This window comes from Peromyscus eremicus, chromosome 3 (assembly GCF_949786415.1).
Source record: "Peromyscus eremicus chromosome 3, PerEre_H2_v1, whole genome shotgun sequence".
NCBI lineage: Eukaryota > Metazoa > Chordata > Mammalia > Rodentia > Cricetidae > Peromyscus > Peromyscus eremicus.
Genome location: NC_081418.1, coordinates 156,367,279 through 156,387,254, shown reverse-complemented (window position 1 = coordinate 156,387,254; position 19,976 = coordinate 156,367,279).

The following is a 19,976-nucleotide window of genomic DNA, read 5'->3' as shown; positions in this document are numbered from 1 at the left end:
ACCCTAGAATTTATAATAAAATTATCACCCAGAGAATTTTTTTCTTCTGGTTAAAATCATCTACCCAAAATAGTGTCCCTGTAGCAATGGCTTACAAGGGGAGGAATTGTATGGGTCATTCTCTAAGGGTTTTGCATTATGAGGCAAGTGTTCCTTGTGGTGAAAACTTACCAAATTCAATTTCAGTTCAGTAAAAATGTATCTTTTCTCATTTATAAAATATTAGGTGAAATTATTGACAAACTTCATGTTTTTATAGGTCAACATTGGCAAAATAGCTTCCATTTTCCACTGGCCAAGGGATTGCTTTTAAGTTATATACTTTTAATGCATTCTTCTGCACGTGTGCACCTGTGTGTGTGTGAGTGTGGAAACCTAAGGTTAACCTTGGGTAACCTTGGGTGGGTGTCTTCCTTCCAGATCCATCTTCCCCCTTGGTTGACTTTTGTTTTTGTTTTTGTTTTGTTTTGTTTTTTGAGACAGAGTCTTTCATTGGCCTGGGGCTTACCTACCAGGTTATGCTGGCTGAACCCTGAGACCAGGGATCTCCATTCTCTTCCTACTGAGCACTGTGATTACAAGTGTGCACTGCCTTGCTTTTTCCACAGATGGTAGAGGATCAAACTCATGTCTGCATATGTTGGCAGCGAGCCCTTTTCTGCCTGATCCATCTCCCCAGTTCAAATGTTCCCATTTTGACAGCGCAGTTCCAGGACAGTGTGTGCGCTCACACACACATATGTACCCAGTGAAAACACAAATTGATCTTCTGACAAACTTCAGTCTCTGGAATAACCAGCTACTGTAGACTAGTTGTGTCTTCTCTAAAATCCAGTGTAACTTGTGCAATGAAGTGTGTAGCTTTGCTCTCTGGCTTCTCACTCAGAAAGACCTGTTTCTTCATCCACAGCATGGCAGTCAGCAGCTTCTCTTACTGTTACAGCTTATGACTGTCAATCTCTTTACCAACTAACCTATTATAGATATTTGCACTGTGTCCACTTGGGGCTTATTATAAAGCTGCTTTGAATAAATATTTGCATTCAGATCTGTTTGTGATATATTCATTTCACATGGATGAATACCTAGGAGTGGAGTCTTGGATCACATCTAACTTACTAAGAAGCTGTCATCTCTCTGTACGTTTATTTCTACACTATTCTGCTCCTATGGCATACATATTTAACTTTGTGGGTACATATCTAGAAACTGTTTTATGATGTCTTGAATTTAAATATCAGAACTCTTATAGCTTCGCCACTTTTTTCTAGATTGTTGTGGTCTTTATAACTTTAGAATCAGGGGCTTCAGAGATGGCTCAGCAGGTAGTAGAGTACACTGCTCTGGTAAAGGACACGAGTTTGGTTCCCAGTACTTGTGTTGTGCTCCTCATAGCCACCTATAACTCCAGCTCCAGGGAAGCCAACATCCTCTCTGACCTCTGCAAGCATCTGCACTTATGTGCCCGTGCCCACCAATTGCAAATAAAGTAAATCTTTGAAATACATGCATAATCCATTTTAATATATTTTACTTGCAACAGTTATGACTGTGTACATGTTGTTGGTCTGTTTCTTTTTAGTAAAATACATTTGATTGGGGTAATACCATAATTTTGGACTTTACCGAGAAGAGATGAAAACTGTATCTTCCTTTTCAATTTTCTGAAAGAATTTGTACTGTTGCTATCATGACTTCCATAAATATTTGATGGCATTCATTATGGGAATCTGCTGTGGCTGGAGTTTTCTTTGTAGGAATGTTTTTTAATTATTTCACTACCTTAATCTATTCAATTTATTTCAATCTATTTCATTGATTTTCACTCTCACCTTCGTTTATTTCCATCTCCCTATCTAGGGCTTAATTTACTTGTGGATTTGGTGGGAAACTTCTTAAGGGAAGCTGACAGAAACAGTCCTCACTGTGGGTGATTTCTTAAGGCAAGGATCAATGCGGGCAAGAGGAGGCTGTGAGTGAACAGGAAGGGCTGTGGGAGCTGCAAGGCACCCAGAGATTAGAACTGAACGGTGGATGGAGTGTACGTCTCAGAAGCCTCCTTCTACCGGTTCTTTGACTCTCAGAAATGTTGACCACAAAAGCAATCTTATCCCAGATCTACACTCCTGTTGGACCTACTAGATAATTTCGTCATCTCTGGTAAGAACCCAGAGACAGCGCAGAAGCTGGCCTTGCTGCTGCTTCTGTCAAATGACAGTGACTGGTGACAGCAGCTGAATCCCACCGAGTCCACACTTGGCAAGTGCAGCTCACGTGAAGAATGGAAACAGGAGGATGGACAAGTGTCAGGGTGCTCCCAACACACACATATTCCCCGCTGAGGTCCCCAGCCAAGACCATCTCTACCAGGGTCTACCTGGGCCTCACCGTAGAAATTCAGACACCATCTCCCTTGAGTGTTAACAATGGCACAGCTGCCTTGGTCAGCTGGTAGGAGCTGAAGGCTTCCCAGCTGTCTAGTGCTGCTTGTTTAGTTGTACAGGTAGCTCTTACAACTTTGGTCAAATTAAATAATATGTTTCTGACACCTTTGCCAATTTTATCATCTCCACTATAGGACAGTGTCCATAAAAACTAGGTACATCTTTGGAATATTGTTCAGTTCACATTTTGTAGTTCCTGTGCATACACCAGTGAAGTGCGGTCCACAGAGAATGTAGGCATTTGGAATATGAAAGTTCCCACTATTACCCCATAGTTATGAATCATCTTTGTATGTAACCAGGAAGTCAAGGCTTGGTATGCACATGGCAAATGGTGCTCTGAGGATCTACTTGCAGCTGAAGACAAAAGTGTTTTATTCATGCCAGTTTTCCACCATCTGTCATCCGAGGAGGGAAGGGTTCTTGATGATGTCGAAAAGTTTTACGAGGAATAGGAATGTAGAAAAGACAGTTCTAATATTTGCTCCCACTTGTGTGGTATTGCTACCACTGAAGGACAGCACTGTAATTAGAAGTAGTTGTTTTGCATGGGACTTGGGCTCCATGTGAATGGAGGAATTGGGGTGTCTGAGGGCTGTTAGAACTGCCTTTTGTTTGAGACTAGGGGCATGAGTAAAGTAGTAGAGTTTATTATTAACATTCTATGAGAGAGAGAGAGAGAGAGGTGTTTTCCCAAAGTAATCACAAAGTGGTTCTTTTGTTTGTGTGTTTTGTTTTTGTTTGAAACAGGGTTTCTCTGTGTAGCCATGGCTGTCCTGGAACTCACTTTGTAGACCAGTGTTGGGACTAAAGACCTGTGCCATCGCCTCCTGGCTTACTAATGGTGATTCTTATAAATAGAAAAAAGTAAAAAGTAAAAGTTATATATTTTTAATTTGCAAAGCTATTAACTTTCATTCCCTTTATTCTAAAGCTATCTCAAAATATTTTGCATGTGAGGGAAACTTATTTTAATTCTAGCCCTAGCTTACAAACCAGATCTTCTGTTGCTAGCTGCAGTTCATGGTACACTAAAAACAGATAGGTACACTGGAAACAGCAGCCTGTGGGTTTACCCAGAAGGTTGTCACAAAGGATTGAAAAGGTGATTTTCAATTTTCCATCTTCGCTTGTCAACTGGACTCATGCCAAGTGCTAGAAACACAAGCCTACCTGAGTAAATAATCTGTGTCACACTGTATGTTTTCTGTTGTCCTGTTCTACTCATCTGAGTCAGAGACAGATCCTTCCCTGTGCTCAGTATTGTGGAGCCATGCTTTGGCATCCGAAGAGCCTGTCACTATGGTCAGGTTGACTGAAGTCAGAGAGGCTACAATGTAAGTTCCCAGTTGGTATCGATCTAAATTCTTGGGGAATGCTTGTCTTTTCTCTCAGGGCGAAGGTAAATTCTCTTGTTTAAAAGCTTCTTCTTCCTCTCTTGAATGACTTACATTTGTAAAAACATGTTCTTAGGGGAGGGACACAGGGCTAGAGAATGTGTCAGAATGAGAGGTCCGAGGAGAAAGGAAAAGGGTCTTGGAAAAAAATCAAAGCAGGAGAAAATGGCATCTAGCAGAAGAACATACTCAAAAGAGAACTGGGTTAGCAGTTAGAAAATGACAAAGGTTTAGTGAATCAAAAGGTCACAAGTTTTTCTTCATTTTCAAATAGCTTTGGGGAAAATACCCTTTAATGAAGCTATTTGGATGTCAGAATTTGGGTTAGAAATTTCTTCTCGTTAATTAAAAAAGGGCAGAATATTCAATATTAGAAATTATCATGCCTCTTCACTCCAAGTCATCTCTAAGATGAACAATATCAGGTACATTGAACATTCAGTAGAGGGGCCACTTGCACTCCAAATTATCTTGGGTGAACTTGTATGATTTTGTAAGATATGTGTAAGAATTCAAGTCAGATGAAGATATCTGACAAGGAGACATTGATAAAGTCTGAGGCAGCCTATAAGAACTTGCAAAGATCTGATATAGGTGTCAGTTGTAAAGCTTTGGGCCAATCCCTCCAAGCAGAATCCAGCCATTGCTGACAACAGAACTCAAAAATAATTGGCCTTTAGTCAATGAAGATTTTGGAAATCTGTCAGAGAGAAAAAGAAAAAATAGAACCTGTAACATTTCCAGATGATCACCAAAGCACAATTTATCTGTTGGGAGATATTGGCCTGACAAGGTCTTAAAATTCTCAGTTACCAGGGCTTACATTGAAAGTATTGGTTGTTGATCACAGCATTAATTCATGTCTAGCCTAACCGGGTGTGTCCATCACAGGCTGCATGCATCTCAGGGTAGTGATGATGTCTTTGTAGATGACGATGTCATGTTACAATGTCAAAAGGTTGGCCACTCCAAACCTTTTGTTAGAGTTTTGTTAGAGTCCCCAACTGGATCTCCAGTGATTTCATGGTCTGCAGATCCCTGTAAGCTGTGTCTGAGGGTAAGTCTAGAGGTACTGAGCCTGTGGTCTGCACATCCATGTAAACAGTCTGAACATTGGACTGGAAGTGTTGAGCCTATTTGCATTGTTACATTCTGTTCTACACAACATTGAACATGACTTCTATTTATAGATAATAGTGGTTAAAAAGAGAATTTTTTTTTTGTGTGTGTGTGTGTGTGTGTGTGTGTGTGTGTCAGAATCTCCTTTAAGTGTCTTGCAGGAACTACCTAAGTTTGTTCTCATGCCACAAACCTACCAAGACCATCCAGGTAGGAAAGGCAAACCTGAACTCAGTCCCAGCAGTCCATTAGCTTAGCCTTCGTCTTCCAGACAGTTAACAAGGGTTGTGAGGGGCTGATGGCTGTCAGTGCACATTGCATGGAAGGTTGTTAAAGCACTGAAATACTTCTGTAAAGTACTGGCCAACATGAGCATCCTCTTCTAACTCCATAATGATAAAGAGTTAATGCCAACTCCAGCTGGGAACCTGGAGACCAGCTCAAGAACCAAGTGTTGAGCCCCTGCCCATACCATGGGCGTGGGATTTCCCCACAGATTTCTGTGGCTTGCATCCTGGGTGTGGTTTTAGTCACTCTCATTCAGAAACAGAAGATTCTATAAATGTAATACTTCCTACTTTTTAAGCTTTGAAGAGAAGTGTAATATATATTTTAATAGGATTAAAATGGTGAATTTCACCTCCTGCCTCCAGAAAGTGCTACGAATCTTGCAGAAACCTTCCTTCTATGTGTTTGTGAATATATTCAAACATGAATCCATACTGTCAATTAACAATTATCTGGCTTGCTCGTGTGTACAGACGTTGACTCTGCTGTGGGGCACATGAAAACAACACTGGTGGTTTAGCTTTTAGAAAAATGTTTACCACAGCTAGCAAGTTTAAAAGCAGAAAGCTACCTGCAAAGCCAGTATTCCAGTTATAAATCAGTTGTATTGGTTAAAAGCTTACATTTTTATTGTCTTAGGCAATTTGTATTTAGCATCTTTTACCAAGCTCATTCATAGTTACATCACGGTTGCCTTACATTCATCATTCCAGGAAAAAGACACAGGTCTTATCTTTAAAATGGATTCACTGTTTTACTAGGTGGTTCTTTAAAAAGGAATGCCGAGAAAAATGAGGTGTTTGTTGGTATTGATTAACCCTTTTGGCTCAGTTACCTCTCATTCTTAAAAAAATGGGGGAGTGTATTTTGAGAAACAGATGACATCACTGTATAATGTAAATCATAGCCCAACAACTAATTCCTACTTTGTTTTCTCCCCAGATTATGTCAATTATGTCAGAACAAAATACAAAATTATGATAAATTAAAAGGTCTTGATTTTGTGACTCCAGAATGGAAACCACTTCAGTCCATAAAATGGAGTGGTTTAAGGGACTGAGCAAGAGAGATGATTTTACTCAGAAACAGAACAAGAAAAGCAGACTGGCCTGGGAATACTGCTCTCCTCACTGGGCAGGGAAGGGAGACTGAAAACAGGCTGAGTTTGGAACATCGGGAAGGGGCAGCATTCTCAGGACAGATGACATGGTCCTCTTTGGGAAATTTGGTTATTTCTCTTAACTGTTTCCAAGAAAGATTGTGTGACAGCTCAGGGTGTATGACTGGAGCTTTGGCAGCAATGACTCTGGTTGACTTTTGCTAGTCAGTAGGTCACTGGGAGCATGTCCTCAGAGAGCACTGTGGAACCCTGGTTGATTTCTTATACTTTCCTCACTTCCCAGCAAGAAGGAAGAAGTTTTATTTTATAGTATGCTCCTGCCATGATGTGCTGTCACAGCCTTAAAGCAACGTGGTTCAACAACATCTGACTCAGTTCTCTAAAACTGAGAACCAAGGTGAACCTCTGATTCATAAGCGATCATTGTAGACAGTTTTTACAGTAATGCAAAGATGGTTTAAACATGCCACAATGCACAAGGTAAATTGCCTTCTTTCTGAGGAATGTCTGGAACTGGCCATGCTTGGCTCAGCCTCTTGTTCATCCCAGTACAACAGAGACCACAAACATGGAGTTTGAGCCACTGTCCCCTGGCCTGGAATTTCTCTGTTGTTAGTCAGAAGTCACGAGGCAGATGTCATTGTCATTGTTCAATCTGGGTTTCTATCATCTTCAGAGGAAGAGTTGGTCTGGTTTATCTAGACCTGTTTCTGAGAGAGAAGCCCTCTCTTGATTTTGTTTTTGCCCAGGGCATTTTCATTTTCTTCAGGGATTGGTACAAAGAGTCTTAGTCTGCTGTTTTTTTCCAACCTTTGAGTTAATATGGATGTGGCAAAGGGAAGTCAGCTGTAAATTTGAAATTACAAAGGAAAATAAATAAATAAAAAGCTCCAGCCTGGAGAGATGGCTCAGTGGTTAAGAGTACTTGCCATTCTTGCAGAGGACCTGGGCTCAGTCCTCAGCACCCATAGGGTGGCTCACAATCAATCATCCTTAACTCCAGTTCCCAGGATCCGATGCCCTCTTCTGGCCACTATGGCCACTGCATGTACAAGGTGCATAAACATACACTCAAGCAAACATATATAAAATAAACTTTCTTTTTTAAGGCTCCAAGTTTTTCTTGAAATTCCTAGGAATGGAATTGACATTGGGTAATGATTCCTTCCTATTTTATGCTAGCTTATTTTTACCATACACTCAGCTTTAGTAGGATTTTCAAAATTAAGCAGAAAAAAATGGAGTAGAAGTTAGTGATAAAATAGTGGAGGGTGTTGCCAGTGTGTTATGAAATATGCTGCTATTATAACTGAGGGGATATGAAAACAAGCCTCTGAAGTGACCATTTGAAACCCAAGCCATGAAGGAAAAGGCTAATATGTTGGAAAGAAAAAAGTACCCCCGCCCCATACACGCACAGACACACTTTTTGAGGGGGAGATAATACATTGATTCTGGCTTCAAACTGGAAGGAGAAAGAAAGAAAGAAAGAAAGAAAGAAAGAAAGAAAGAAAGAAAGAAAGAAAGAAAGAAAGAAAGAAAGAAAAAGAAAGAAGGAAGGAAGGAAGGAAAGAAAGAAAGAAAGAAAGAAAGAAAGAAAGAAAGAAAGAAAGAAAGAAAGAAAGAAAAGCAGAGAAGCCTAGTGACTCATGGACGAGGAACATACTCCCTGGCCCTGGGAGCTGAGGTAGGTGGGCAGCCATGTTGTCATTCAAAAATAACTGAATGGTCTGGGACTGGGAAAGCAGACACCTCAGGACTGCTTTGTAGTAGGTTCTGTATTTCACAATAATGTGGAAGGAGGGAGGAGGGTGACAGAGAGACAGAGACAATGAGAGAGAGAAGCGGTGAGAAAACGGGGAGCTGAATTTCCATCAGGATCATAATCTTCCATCAAAGCTTGCCTTTCTGAGCACCTAGCTGCGCGCCAGGCCATCCTCAAAGCTCCTGGCTTTGCCCAGTTCTTGCTGTCTTCCCCCACCCCCACCGCCTAGCGCGCTCCAGCTTCTCTTATAGATCAGAGTGCTGGAACGCTGTCTGGCAGCGATCTGACCAGGAGGTCTTGCTCTCTGTACAGCTTGCCCAGAAAACACTGGAAACAGAAGAGAGCAATTAGCTCCCGTGCAGGTGTGAGACTTGGAGGATCAAAATTTCACTGCAATAAGGGAACAGAGACAAAATAGAATCCATCTTTATCCATAAGAACAAATTTTAATTGTGGGGAAGACAAAAAGAGTCAGCTGTAAGAGCATTTATTTGTGCAGAAATGTCTTTAAAAATAGTTCTTAATGGTATTTTTATGGAGTTTCTCACTTTCTAGGTATATTGTTCATAGAAATATCCTAATATGGCAACTTAATTGCAGAAAACTTATTATGGAAATTGCCTCTAAAATACCAAATTAGAATCTTCTTAGTCCTGTTTAAAATTTTAGTAGAAATACCTTTATTCCAACGACACTGATAATATCTAAAGCTCAGCATGAAGTAGATGGCAGACACAGACAGTACATAGATGTGAGAGTACTCTCTAAGGTGCTAACTTTATATCCATATAGGGTGTGTGGATCTGGCTGTGGAGCTAGCTGGGTGTTTTATGGGCACAGAGAACAAGAAGTTTCTGGTATGGGTTTACATCACCACCACTCTAGATGCTGCCATTTTGTAGCTGTTATCTGAATCCTGGGCAGAACATAAGCAGGAAAAATAATAACTAGGTGTTTCCATGTGCACAGTGCATCAGCAGTGAGCAGCGTTATTTGCAGTTTCTTAGAGGCAGGCGCAATGCTCATTCTTTGAAATAAGTTTTTCAATTGGCTAAATCCCTTCCTGATTCCCTCAAACAACCAACCAGGAAACAAAAATCATAGAAAAGCAGGAAAGGAAAGAATAGAGTCTGTGAGACCATGAGGCAGGACTCAGGAAAGACACAATATTCTGCTCTCATCTGAGATGAGTAAAGATTAAAATCATTTAAAACTACCATAAAAAGAAGTAAAGAAAAAAATAATAACAAGAAAAATGTTCAAAAATGAATCTGAAAGACTTTTTTCATTTCTTATAAGCTACAGTGGATCTGAAAGGTCACTTCCATCTCTTTTGATTCATTCACATGTGGAAAAATAGTCCAAGAAATAAGACAACACAGTGAGGAAAGATGGCCGACAGTTATTTCCCAAGGGGAGAGGTTTATCTCCAGATATAACCTTCATTTCTCAGCAGCGATAAACTCCTGTGATGGGCTCTCCATCTCCTTTAATAAAAGGATGGAAAGCCAGACACTGAGTTATGGTGGGAACTGTATCGGGTCCTTTGTTCCCCAAGCCCATTAATTCTGGATGCCCCAAGATTGAGTTGGAAAATTCTGTGCATAGGGCTCCCTCTGAAGCAATCCTGGCCTTGTGGGTGTACACAGTCTGGAATTGTAATGCTACATTCAGTGGACTCAGTGCTCAAAAGGCTTCCACTGTTGGCGGAATGCCTGCCATTGAAACTGGCTAAGACTTGGGCATACCTGGATGGAATTCCTTGGGTTGCCAATCAGGAGAAGCCTCCAGGCCCTTCACAGACAATTCACAGAAGCCAGGTTGTCTGGTCAATGACACTGTATGGCAAAATTCTCATCTTATCATCCACCCAGGAAGCAGCATCTCTCCCTGCTCTTCCTACAAACTCCTGTCAGCCAACTGGGAAGGGAGATTTGAGCTCATAGCTTAGACCATTCTGACTGGTGAGCTGTGATGTAAACCTGCAAAACCCAGGGATGGCTTGGTGTGGAGAGTGCTCATCTAGCATACACAGAGCCCCAAGTTCAATCAGGCATGGTGGCACATACTTGTAATCCCAGAACTTAGCAGGTTGAGGCATGAGGATCAGTCATTCAAGGTCGTCCTAGCTATATATTGGCACCAAGGACAGCCTTACCCATTGCCATAGAGTTATTGTTTTCTTTGCAAGTTTGGAATGGTCTCTTGGTCAGTTATACGGTCACATAAGTAAACTCAGTGACTTTGAAACAAGGGCTCTCTCATCTTCATTTAACACAGGCTCCACAAATGATGTCTCTGAAGCTGCTAAAGGTGATGTTGGGGCAGAGTGGGTCCTGGGACCCTCTGTGAGGGGAATCATTCCTTAACTAGATCATTTTTGTAATTTAATAAAATGTAAAGAGGTGGCATTAAATTAATACATTAAAACAGAGCCTGACTGTACAGACTGGGACACAACCTACTTAATATTGATGAGCCCAATAAATATTTTATGTAGATGGACCAGACTCTCGGCTCTCATTGTCCAGTCTCTGTGCAACAGCCTTTGGAACTGAGCTGCTTCCTCTACAAACTCGATGTTCACCCCAGCATCCCACATGGGGGTATTTATTTACTTTTTTAAGCTTTGTTTTTTTTTGAAACTCTTCCTAGAGACTCTCAGTGGTGAAAAAGAACAGATTTTAACACTGCAGGTTTGGGAGGTATCTTTGTTCTGGATTGGGTCGGTACCCATTAAAAACCTTTTGTTTTGGGCTCAGGAGATGGCTCAGTTGGTAAAGAGATTGTCTCATGAGCGTGAACACCAAAATTTGATCCTTTAGAGCCTGCACAAAATAAACCAGACTATGACAAATATCTGTAATCTAGGGATGGGAGAGGCAGACAGGTACCTGGGGCTCAGCGGCCAGCCAGACTAGCCAAATTGGTGATTCCTAGGCCCGTGAGAACAGTCTTAAATAATAAATTGTACAAGACCTGGAGAATGACTGCTAAAGTCCACCTGTGACTATTACATGCATATGTACACATATTGCCCGCCCCATACCCACATGATACACACACACACACACACACACACACACACACACACACACACACACACTGAACACATGATGAAAGATATTTGTACACTGTATAAAGATATATTTCTGTGATTGATTTAAGAAAGAGCTGAATGACCAAAAGCTAGGAAGGAGGTATAGGTGGGACTTCCTAGCAGAGAAAGAATAGAGAGGGAAGAAGATTCTAGGCATGCAGGAGATGCCAGGGAGACCCTGAAGAGGCCAGACATATGGTACAGAGTAGAGATAAGTGAGTCATGTGGTAGAACATAGATTAATAAAAGTAGGTTAATTTAAGTTATAAGAGCTAGTGGGACAGGCCTAAGCTAATGGCCAAGCTTTTATAATTAATAAAAAGTCTCTGTGTCATTATTTGTGGGCTGGTGGTTCAGATGGAAAAGTACTATTACAAACACACACACACACACATTTTTGTAGTATAGAAAAAAATTAGAAGTAGAGAAACAGTGCTAAGGACAATAATTGCAAGTTTTTAAAATCATGGTCCATCTGGCTGTTAGCTAGAAGTGCTCATAGAATTAATTGAAAACATTATACTCCCAGCCATGGATTATTACAGGGAACGGCACAGATGAAGGTCAGCCAATTGAAGAAGCACACTGGGTGGTATCCAGAAGAGATGGACACAGGCTTCCTGTGCTCCTCCACAGAGCCAGGACTTGATGCTCTTTGGGTACCTGCCACTCTCCTATGTGACAATGTGCAGGGATTACTCCCAACCCGGAGGTTCACTTGACGCTTTGGTGTCACACGATCTGTGTGTGGCTGACCTTCAGTCTTCAGCATTCCAGACTGGAGCTAACACCTGTAGGGAAGGAAGATTTTCTTCCTCTGCCCTCCTTGGTTCATTGTCCAAGCACTCTGCAAATTAAATGACAGAAAGACTAATTAATAAGAGAAATAGCAGATTTAATTACACATATTTGCATGAGAGCTTCCAAAGGATTGTAACACAAAAAGGCAGTTAAACTTAGAGCCTATATGCAACTTTATTTTTAAAGTTATTTTGATTATTTTATTTTATGTGTATGAGTGTTTTGCCTGCATGTGTGTCTGTGTACCATGTGTGTGCCTGGTGCTCGTGGAGGCCAGAAGAGGGTGTATGATCCCTTGGAGCTGGAGTTACACTTGGTTGTGAGCCACCATGTGGGTGCTAGGAATGAAGCGCAGGCTCTGACCTGCTGAACTGCCTCTCTGGCCCCTGTTAATATACACTTTAAAGCAGAGAAAAAGAAGGAGTTCTTTGCTTCTGGAGGAGAGGAGTAAGGTTCTGGAAGAAGGGGAGGAAACATGTGGCAGGTAGGGATTGTTTAGTAAGGTCTGTTGTGACACTAACAGTCCTTAGTCTTCGGGGAGCTCCTTTCCTGGTCTGTTAGAGGTAGCTGTCTTTAGAAATGGACATAGATGTCCTGCTTTTGGATAGAAAGGGTGCCAGAGCTCATTGCCTTGAGCCCCAAACAATCCTGATGCCAGAGAGGCTTGTTTTGAGCTTCCATCAATGGGTCTCCAGCACATTTGTTGTCTCTAGTTTCCCTAGAGATCAGAAATGATATGCTGGCTGTGATCCAAACCCCACCTTAATCCACGCTAGATGATCCAGCACTGAAGCACCAGCAAAGAGACTCCTGTGAGGCAGAATGTTCTACATACTCCCCAGGAGCCAAGGTCAAAGGCCAGACTTGTCTGTGGAGAACTTCATTCTTCAAAAAAAAAAATATGATAACCTTCCAATATTTACCATTTGATTCAAAGTTACAAAACTATAACTCCAATCACAGCCAATACTATTCTGACAATGGAATAGAGTCAACTCAGGGATTTTATGAGCCAGATACTAAATATGGACTTTATCAAAAATTAAGTTTTAAAAATGAAAATAATGAGGATAGAAAGACAGGAAGTTAAGGAGACATGGGATGAGTTAGGTTCCAGTAGCTCACCAGCTGAGAGTCAACAATTCAGTACAGTTAACATTAGCTGTGAAGGTGGCTTACAAAGACACAATATTCCTTTTATATAGAGGTATTTTCAAACAAGAATGTTAAAATAGCAATGAGCCATGTTTAAGGCTTGCATGCACATGACCTTAAAGTATGCTTGTAACTCCTTTCAAAGCCATAAATTTGCAATTTTCTGGGAATTTCATGAACAAAACTATGAACTTTATTTGTAGTTTTTTAAAAAAGTGACCTAACTGCCCTGTTCACCCTCTTGTGAGCCTTTACCTTGACAGCTGCAATGCTGTCTGGAGTGCCTCAGGAACCATCCTGCATCTCACAGAGAGGAAGGGAGGGAGGGGGGAGGGGGAAAGAGGGAGGAGAGAGGGAAAGATTCAGAAATTCTTTGAACAATGTAACTTCAGATGTCACATACATGGCCTCTCTCTTATATGTGTATGTATTATCCTCTCCTGTGTGCCTCTTATTTTGTTAATGCCTGTGCTTGAGTCTATGCTAAAAATCTCTTTTAATAAACTCAAGCTCTGCTTCATACTGACCTATCATGAAATTCTTTTTTGTGTTGAAGTCAAGAATCCCACTTTACCCAGTAGACGTCTCTGAAAAGATCTCTTCAAATCGCAGCTGTGTCTCGGCTTCCCTCTTACCCACCGCTAACAACAAATGCTCAAAACTTATCATTTTAAAGTTGCCTTATTATTCCTAAGCTCTTGGTCTTATTTACAGATGGTTTCCACCTGTTGGAAACCCTGTAGAGTACTGCCACAAGGCTCTCTCTATGTCTCTGTGTAGCACAAGGTGGACCTGAGTGAGCATAATACCTGATCAATACTATGATCAGGAATTTTTTTTTTTTGATCATCTTTGACTTTGAGATACTTCTTTCTGCTGGTCCAGTGGTTACAAGAGCTGTTGAGAATGTGTTACAGGCCACGACAATACTGGGCCAAATGTCTGATAAATTATCTCAAAATATAAAGTTTGTATAGAGCTCATGAACCTGACCCAGGAGTTTTACCTATAAATTGCACTCTTCGTACAACCTTGTTCTGTGTGACTCTGGATTTAATTTTAAGTGTAAATTTATACAATGGCATTTTAGTGCTTCTGACATTTTGTGTAAATTGTGGCTGGTGTATGAGAAACTAAAAGTAGCATTTTGATTTATAAGTGTAAGATTAAAATGTATGCATGTAACACTTGCCTCATGTGAAAACAGTGTTCTTTTCTGTTGTGCATAATGACTTAAATTTAAGTTCCAAGACAGAGGATATTTACTTGTATGTGGCAGCAGTTTCAAACGCAGAGACTCCAAAGTCTCTGGAGAACTCAGTCAGTCTTTTCATTGATGGGGATCAGGGCATTCATTCCACGGTATGGCTCCTCAGTACACTGGACATTTCACTTGAACGTACAGAAGGGCGTTTGTCTGAAGCTGGTCACAGGACTGCTCCTGTCTGAGACAATCAACTTCAAAGAGGAAGGTTTATTTTTGTCTCACACTTTCCCAGGCTGCAGCTCCCAGTCAGTGGACCCCACTGCTTTAGACTGGTCATGGTGAGAAGTGTGTGGCGGGACAAACATCCTCACCTTATGGAAGAAACAAAAGAGAAGAGAAGGACTAGGGGCCACCCCTTCTTGAGGGAATGTCCCCATTGACTTCACACCTCCCCCCTGGACCTGGCCTCACACTGGGGAACTGTGCTGAACTGTCACTGAACACAACACTAAAGCTTTGAGCAGTTACAGCCAGCATTTAAGAGGTGGAGAGGTGTCAGTCTCCAAACATGGAGGCACCAGAATGAACCTGACTGGATTAGTGTGGGGAGCAGAGGAAGCCCTCTGTGCGTGTGAAGTGCTGATGAGTGTGTATGGTTTGACAGACATGGGCACCACACATCTAGGATCCTAAAGCCTCGGACCCATGAGAAATTGCAAAGCTTTCCCTCCTGATCCAAATTTGAGTGTTGATAGTGTGTGCAGAAAATGACCAGCACAGCTTTCTTCCCCCCAGATATTTATGGCCTGAAGTCTGCTCCCCTCCAGAGCCTGCTCCTACTAAGATTAGTTAAACCTGCCTCCTTGTTCAGCTGTGTATAATAACCCCACCTCTTGTTAGGCTGTATGCAATAACTCTGCCTCCCTGATCAACTATATATATCTATATTAAACTCTCTGAGCTTCCAGGATGCTGTGGTTTCTCCATCAGAGAGCTCTCCCCACCTGATCCCAGCTTTTTTGTGTGTCCCTGTGTCTGTCTTTTTTCATTCCCTCACTGCCCCAGTCAGGTCTAGTTTTAGGAGTTGTGCAAAGCGGTGGCAGATCAGCCTTGCCAAGTTTCCCTGGTTACTACTGTCACTCACACCATCTATCCTATCATGATCCTATCCCATGATCTTCCAGTCTCCAGCAAACTGAGTAAAACAAACAAGCAAACAAATCACCAGGTTGGGGTATAAAAGGGTTCAGTGGTTAAGAGTGCCCACTGGCTGTTCTTTCAAGGACCAGAGTTTGATTTCCAGCATCACATAGCAGCTCACAACTCTCTGTAACTCAAGTCCCAGGGGATCTGCCGTCCTCTTCTGGCATTTGTTGGCACTATGAGCACGTGGTATGCTGACATTCATGCTGGCAAAACACATCTATTCACACAAAAGATAATGAAAAAAATATATACCAGGCTCAACTGTCTTTGGGTCTTCATTTTTGTATATCTCCTGGGTCTTTCAAATAATATATTAAATCAGTTTATAGCCTTTCCTGTTAATCTGCCATCTACTGTGTAGACCCAGATAAAGCCAAAAAGGACAGGAGGAAAAAGATATTTTCCTTTCTTCTACATGGTACAGGGCAATGTTCACATGTGTACTTTTGTCTTGTAGGAGCAGGGTGACAAGGTTTGCTGTCCAAGTGATGGAATGTTAAAGATAACAGATGTTTTTGAGACATGTTCCTGTTTGCTATGTGAAGCTGCTGTACAGCCTCAGGGATGGAAAGGGAAGCCAGTTTGCTTCCATGTAAAGTCCATCTTATCTCCTGGGGATGCAATCTCTGTAGCCACCAGCCTGAGACTCAGGAAGACCACAGCTCCTACTGCAGACATGGCATCCCAGACTGCTCTCCACACTGCTAGGTATTGGGTAAGTCTGGGAGCACTGCTGCTTACAGGGTTGTCTTGAAGAAGAGATAATATTTAAACTACTAAACATTAAAAATTAATGTTTTAAAGTATTGTTGTCAACCATTTTGCTAAATTTCTGCCTTTGTAACATTGCACTTGATCTCCTGTATATAACCTACCTGATTAGGGAGTATTGTTAGGATGAAAAAATCACAGTGGACCTTATTCAAGGAAAACAAATTATTGAATGATACTTGTTAAAACACAGTCAGGCTGACTTTATTCGGGATAATGGTGACAGGCATAGAACCATGGCAACAAGATCTTGCTGTGGGAAAAGGGATCAGGCTCAACCCTGAATGCAGCCAGGAGTCGAGTGGGAATTGATATTCAGGAGCCAACTGCGTGTGTGCAGGGAGAGGGGTGGAGTGTCAGTGGATGGGGTATTGCTAAAATGCCATATCAGAGTTAAGAAGGTGCTGGGCTTTGAATGCAAAATACTCGCCGCCTCCCCCCCCCCCCCCAATTGTTTGAATGCTTGGTGCTGTTCCTGCAGATTGTGAAACCTCTAGGAGGTGGAGCCATACAGGAGGAAGTGGGCCAATGGGGGCGGGCCTTCCTACTTGCTATCCCACCTCCGCTTCCTGCTCTTCTTGGATTCGAGCAAGATCCTGCCACTTGTTTTTTCACCTCTCTGCCTTTCCTGGCCTAATGGGCTGCATCTCCCCACATTGTGAGCCCAGATAAGCCCTTCTCCCTTATGTTGAGCTTTCGGGTGTTTTATCACAGTATCAAAAAAAAATAACAGCTGTAAGAAGTTTCTATCTGAACTGATCTGCCAGGATAATTCTGTAGTCCGGTTGGTCAGACATTGCTGAGTGGACGGTGACTATAAACCTGATCAGATATTCATGATTATCAAATTTAAGAGGTCTCTTTGCTAAAATTGAATTTTATAGGGCAGTGCATATAATCTAGGGTCCTAGGATAAGTTTATGAAGTCTCACTAAGGTTTGGCAAAGCAAAGAATCTTTGTAGTTAATTTGAAATCGGTTTTATTAAAATAGTGACTTGCCTTTGATTTATTTCTAGTGTTCAGGAATTCTGTTCTTGAGATGTGTATGAATGACTCTGTCTGAGCCTCAAGGGCACTTCTGGGATTGTTTGTTTTAGATGGCTCTGGGTGGACACGGATATCTTAGAGGTATTATTCCTGCAGTTACCAAGATCTTAATAATTGGAGACTAAGTAGCAAGATATTAAATCTAACTTCCTTTTGGGCCCCTTTATTACCTTAGTGTTTTGTACCTTGAGAGAGGAGCAGCCAGCTTGATGGCTGGTGCTGTCTGATACTGGCACTACGGCACGGAGCTGATTGGGTTAGGAAATGAGGCTCCAGGAGAATCTTCCTACAGGTGCTCCTGGGCTCACAATATATGTTGTGAACAATGTGTTGGGCATTGAAGATGTCATATGTCGAAACACATTTAATACTTCCAACCTGTGGAACTTCAAGCTTAACCTGAACACCACGGTGTCAGTGGGGCTTCCTGGAGCTTCAGGAATACCAAACCCAACCCTCAAAGTTTGGTTTCTGTGAGGTGTATGGCTCTCACACCACTGCCAAACTGGAAGGCTCTAGGCTGAACCTTGTAAGTTAGGGACCATCTTGATTTTGAATGGCCTCAAATCCAACATTTGAAGTAAAGAGTGCAAACGTCACAAAACCTGGGGGGGGGGGTAGTCTCTGCTTCCCGAATGCTTCTTCCCTCTCTCTGCAGGTTCAGCTCCAGTCACCCTCCAGCAAGGTCACCATCACTGACAGCCCTGATTCTGCTCCACCTAAAAACCCAAATGGCTGAGGTAGGGCAGCGTGCCTCTTGAGAAGGTAGCAGGGTTGCTGTGAGGAAGTGAACTGCCATAGAATCTGTTTGGAGTCTCTCCTGGGTTTAGGGTATTGTCCCTGGATAGCTCTTGTGCATCACACACACACTGGCCTCTCACCAGCGACCATTTCCACAGGGCAGGGCTCTGCGGCTACGGTTCTAGAGAGCCAGTTATGGTTGGGAAATGTCCCTCGTGTGTTGTTTAGTGCTCCCAACACACAGTCAGTCTCTCTCACACGTACACAGAGAGTCTACCACACGCACAGTCAGTCTCTCTCACACATACACAGAGTCTACCACACACAGTCTCTGTCTCACACACAGTTTCACACACATAGTCTCTCACATAATACACCTATCGTCACACACACAGATACAAATCAGTCTCTCTCACACATGGTCTCCCTCTTGCGCTCTCTCTCGCTCTCTCTCGCTCTCTCTCTCTCTCTCTCTCTCTCTCTCTCTCTCACACACACACACACACACACACACACACACAGAGAGAGAGAGAGAGAGAGAGAGAGAGAGAGAGAGAGAGAGAGAGAGAGAGCATGAGCAGCCTTGTGCCTCCACCTTTCCTTAGCACAGTATATACCAGGTCAATCCATTTTTTTTTATTACTACAGAGGAAGCTAAAGACACAGGTGTGTGGGGTCTGGCTAGAGCAGCCATTGAGGATCAGATATTCTGGTAAAGCCATCACTAGGGCTCAGGATTTCAGCTTTGCTTCTCTGACACCAATTTTAATTCACCAACAATAAATAAAACATCAAAAGAGGTAAAATGGGTCGTCATGTCTTGGACTGCATTCCTGTTAATCTGAGAACTATTGAATTAAGTGCTCAGGTGTTAAAAATTAAGGAGCCATTGGAAGGCTCAAAGAACAAATTCTCCTTTACGTTTCAAATTTCTTTTCTTTCTTGTCCAAAGTTTTTTTAAATTGGTTGTCGTTGTTTGTCTGTCTGTTTTAATGGTGACTTTAATTTTGAGGTTTGTGGTCTGGATGTATGGAAATCTCAGTTAACTTAAGTAAAAAGGCATGTCAGTTCACAAGTGGCCTGAAAGAATTAACAGGTTTTTCAATACTAGGGGAATTCGGTGTTACTCTGGAACACTTCATTTATTTACATATTGTGATTGGCTTTCAAAAGTAGCACAGTTTCGGGAAAGACAGTTAGTTTCTGAGTTAGAGGCAATGCCAGGGCGGTCTGCAGTTTTAATTTGTATTGACAGGGCTGGCAGTCTTGCATGCACTACCCAGGAGACAATAGTTACACCCAAGATATCCAGTAAGACAGCAGGTAAAGCAGCTGGGCCAGAGAGGCTGAGGCAGGAGGATTTCCATGATTCGAGGACAGCCTGGCTCCTTCCATAACCAATGCCAGAGGGCGACAGAGTAAGGCAATGTCTCAAAACCAAAACCAAAAGAACGCCAGAAGTGATGTGTTCGGCGCCTCTCATTGCTTAAGAGTTTAAAGGAAAAACAAAAGAGTCAGCCGAATGGAAATAAAAAATCAAACCCAGGGCTTATTGTAAACCGTAGTAGTAATAGCAGCAGCAGCAGCAGCAGCAGCGCAATACTGCAAGGAGGTAGTCCACAGCCCGGCATGCACCCCTCAGCTTCGGGGAAGGGACGGCTGCGTGCGTTCCCAGGGTTGGGGCGCAACGCGGTGTAAAGCTTCAAGCCTTGCGGGCGCTGGAGCGTGTCCTCGCGCTGTTCTGCGGGTGTCTAATCTCTAGCTTCTCTGGGGAGAGACGGTGTTGGGGTGTAGACAGCGCACCTGCTAAGCAT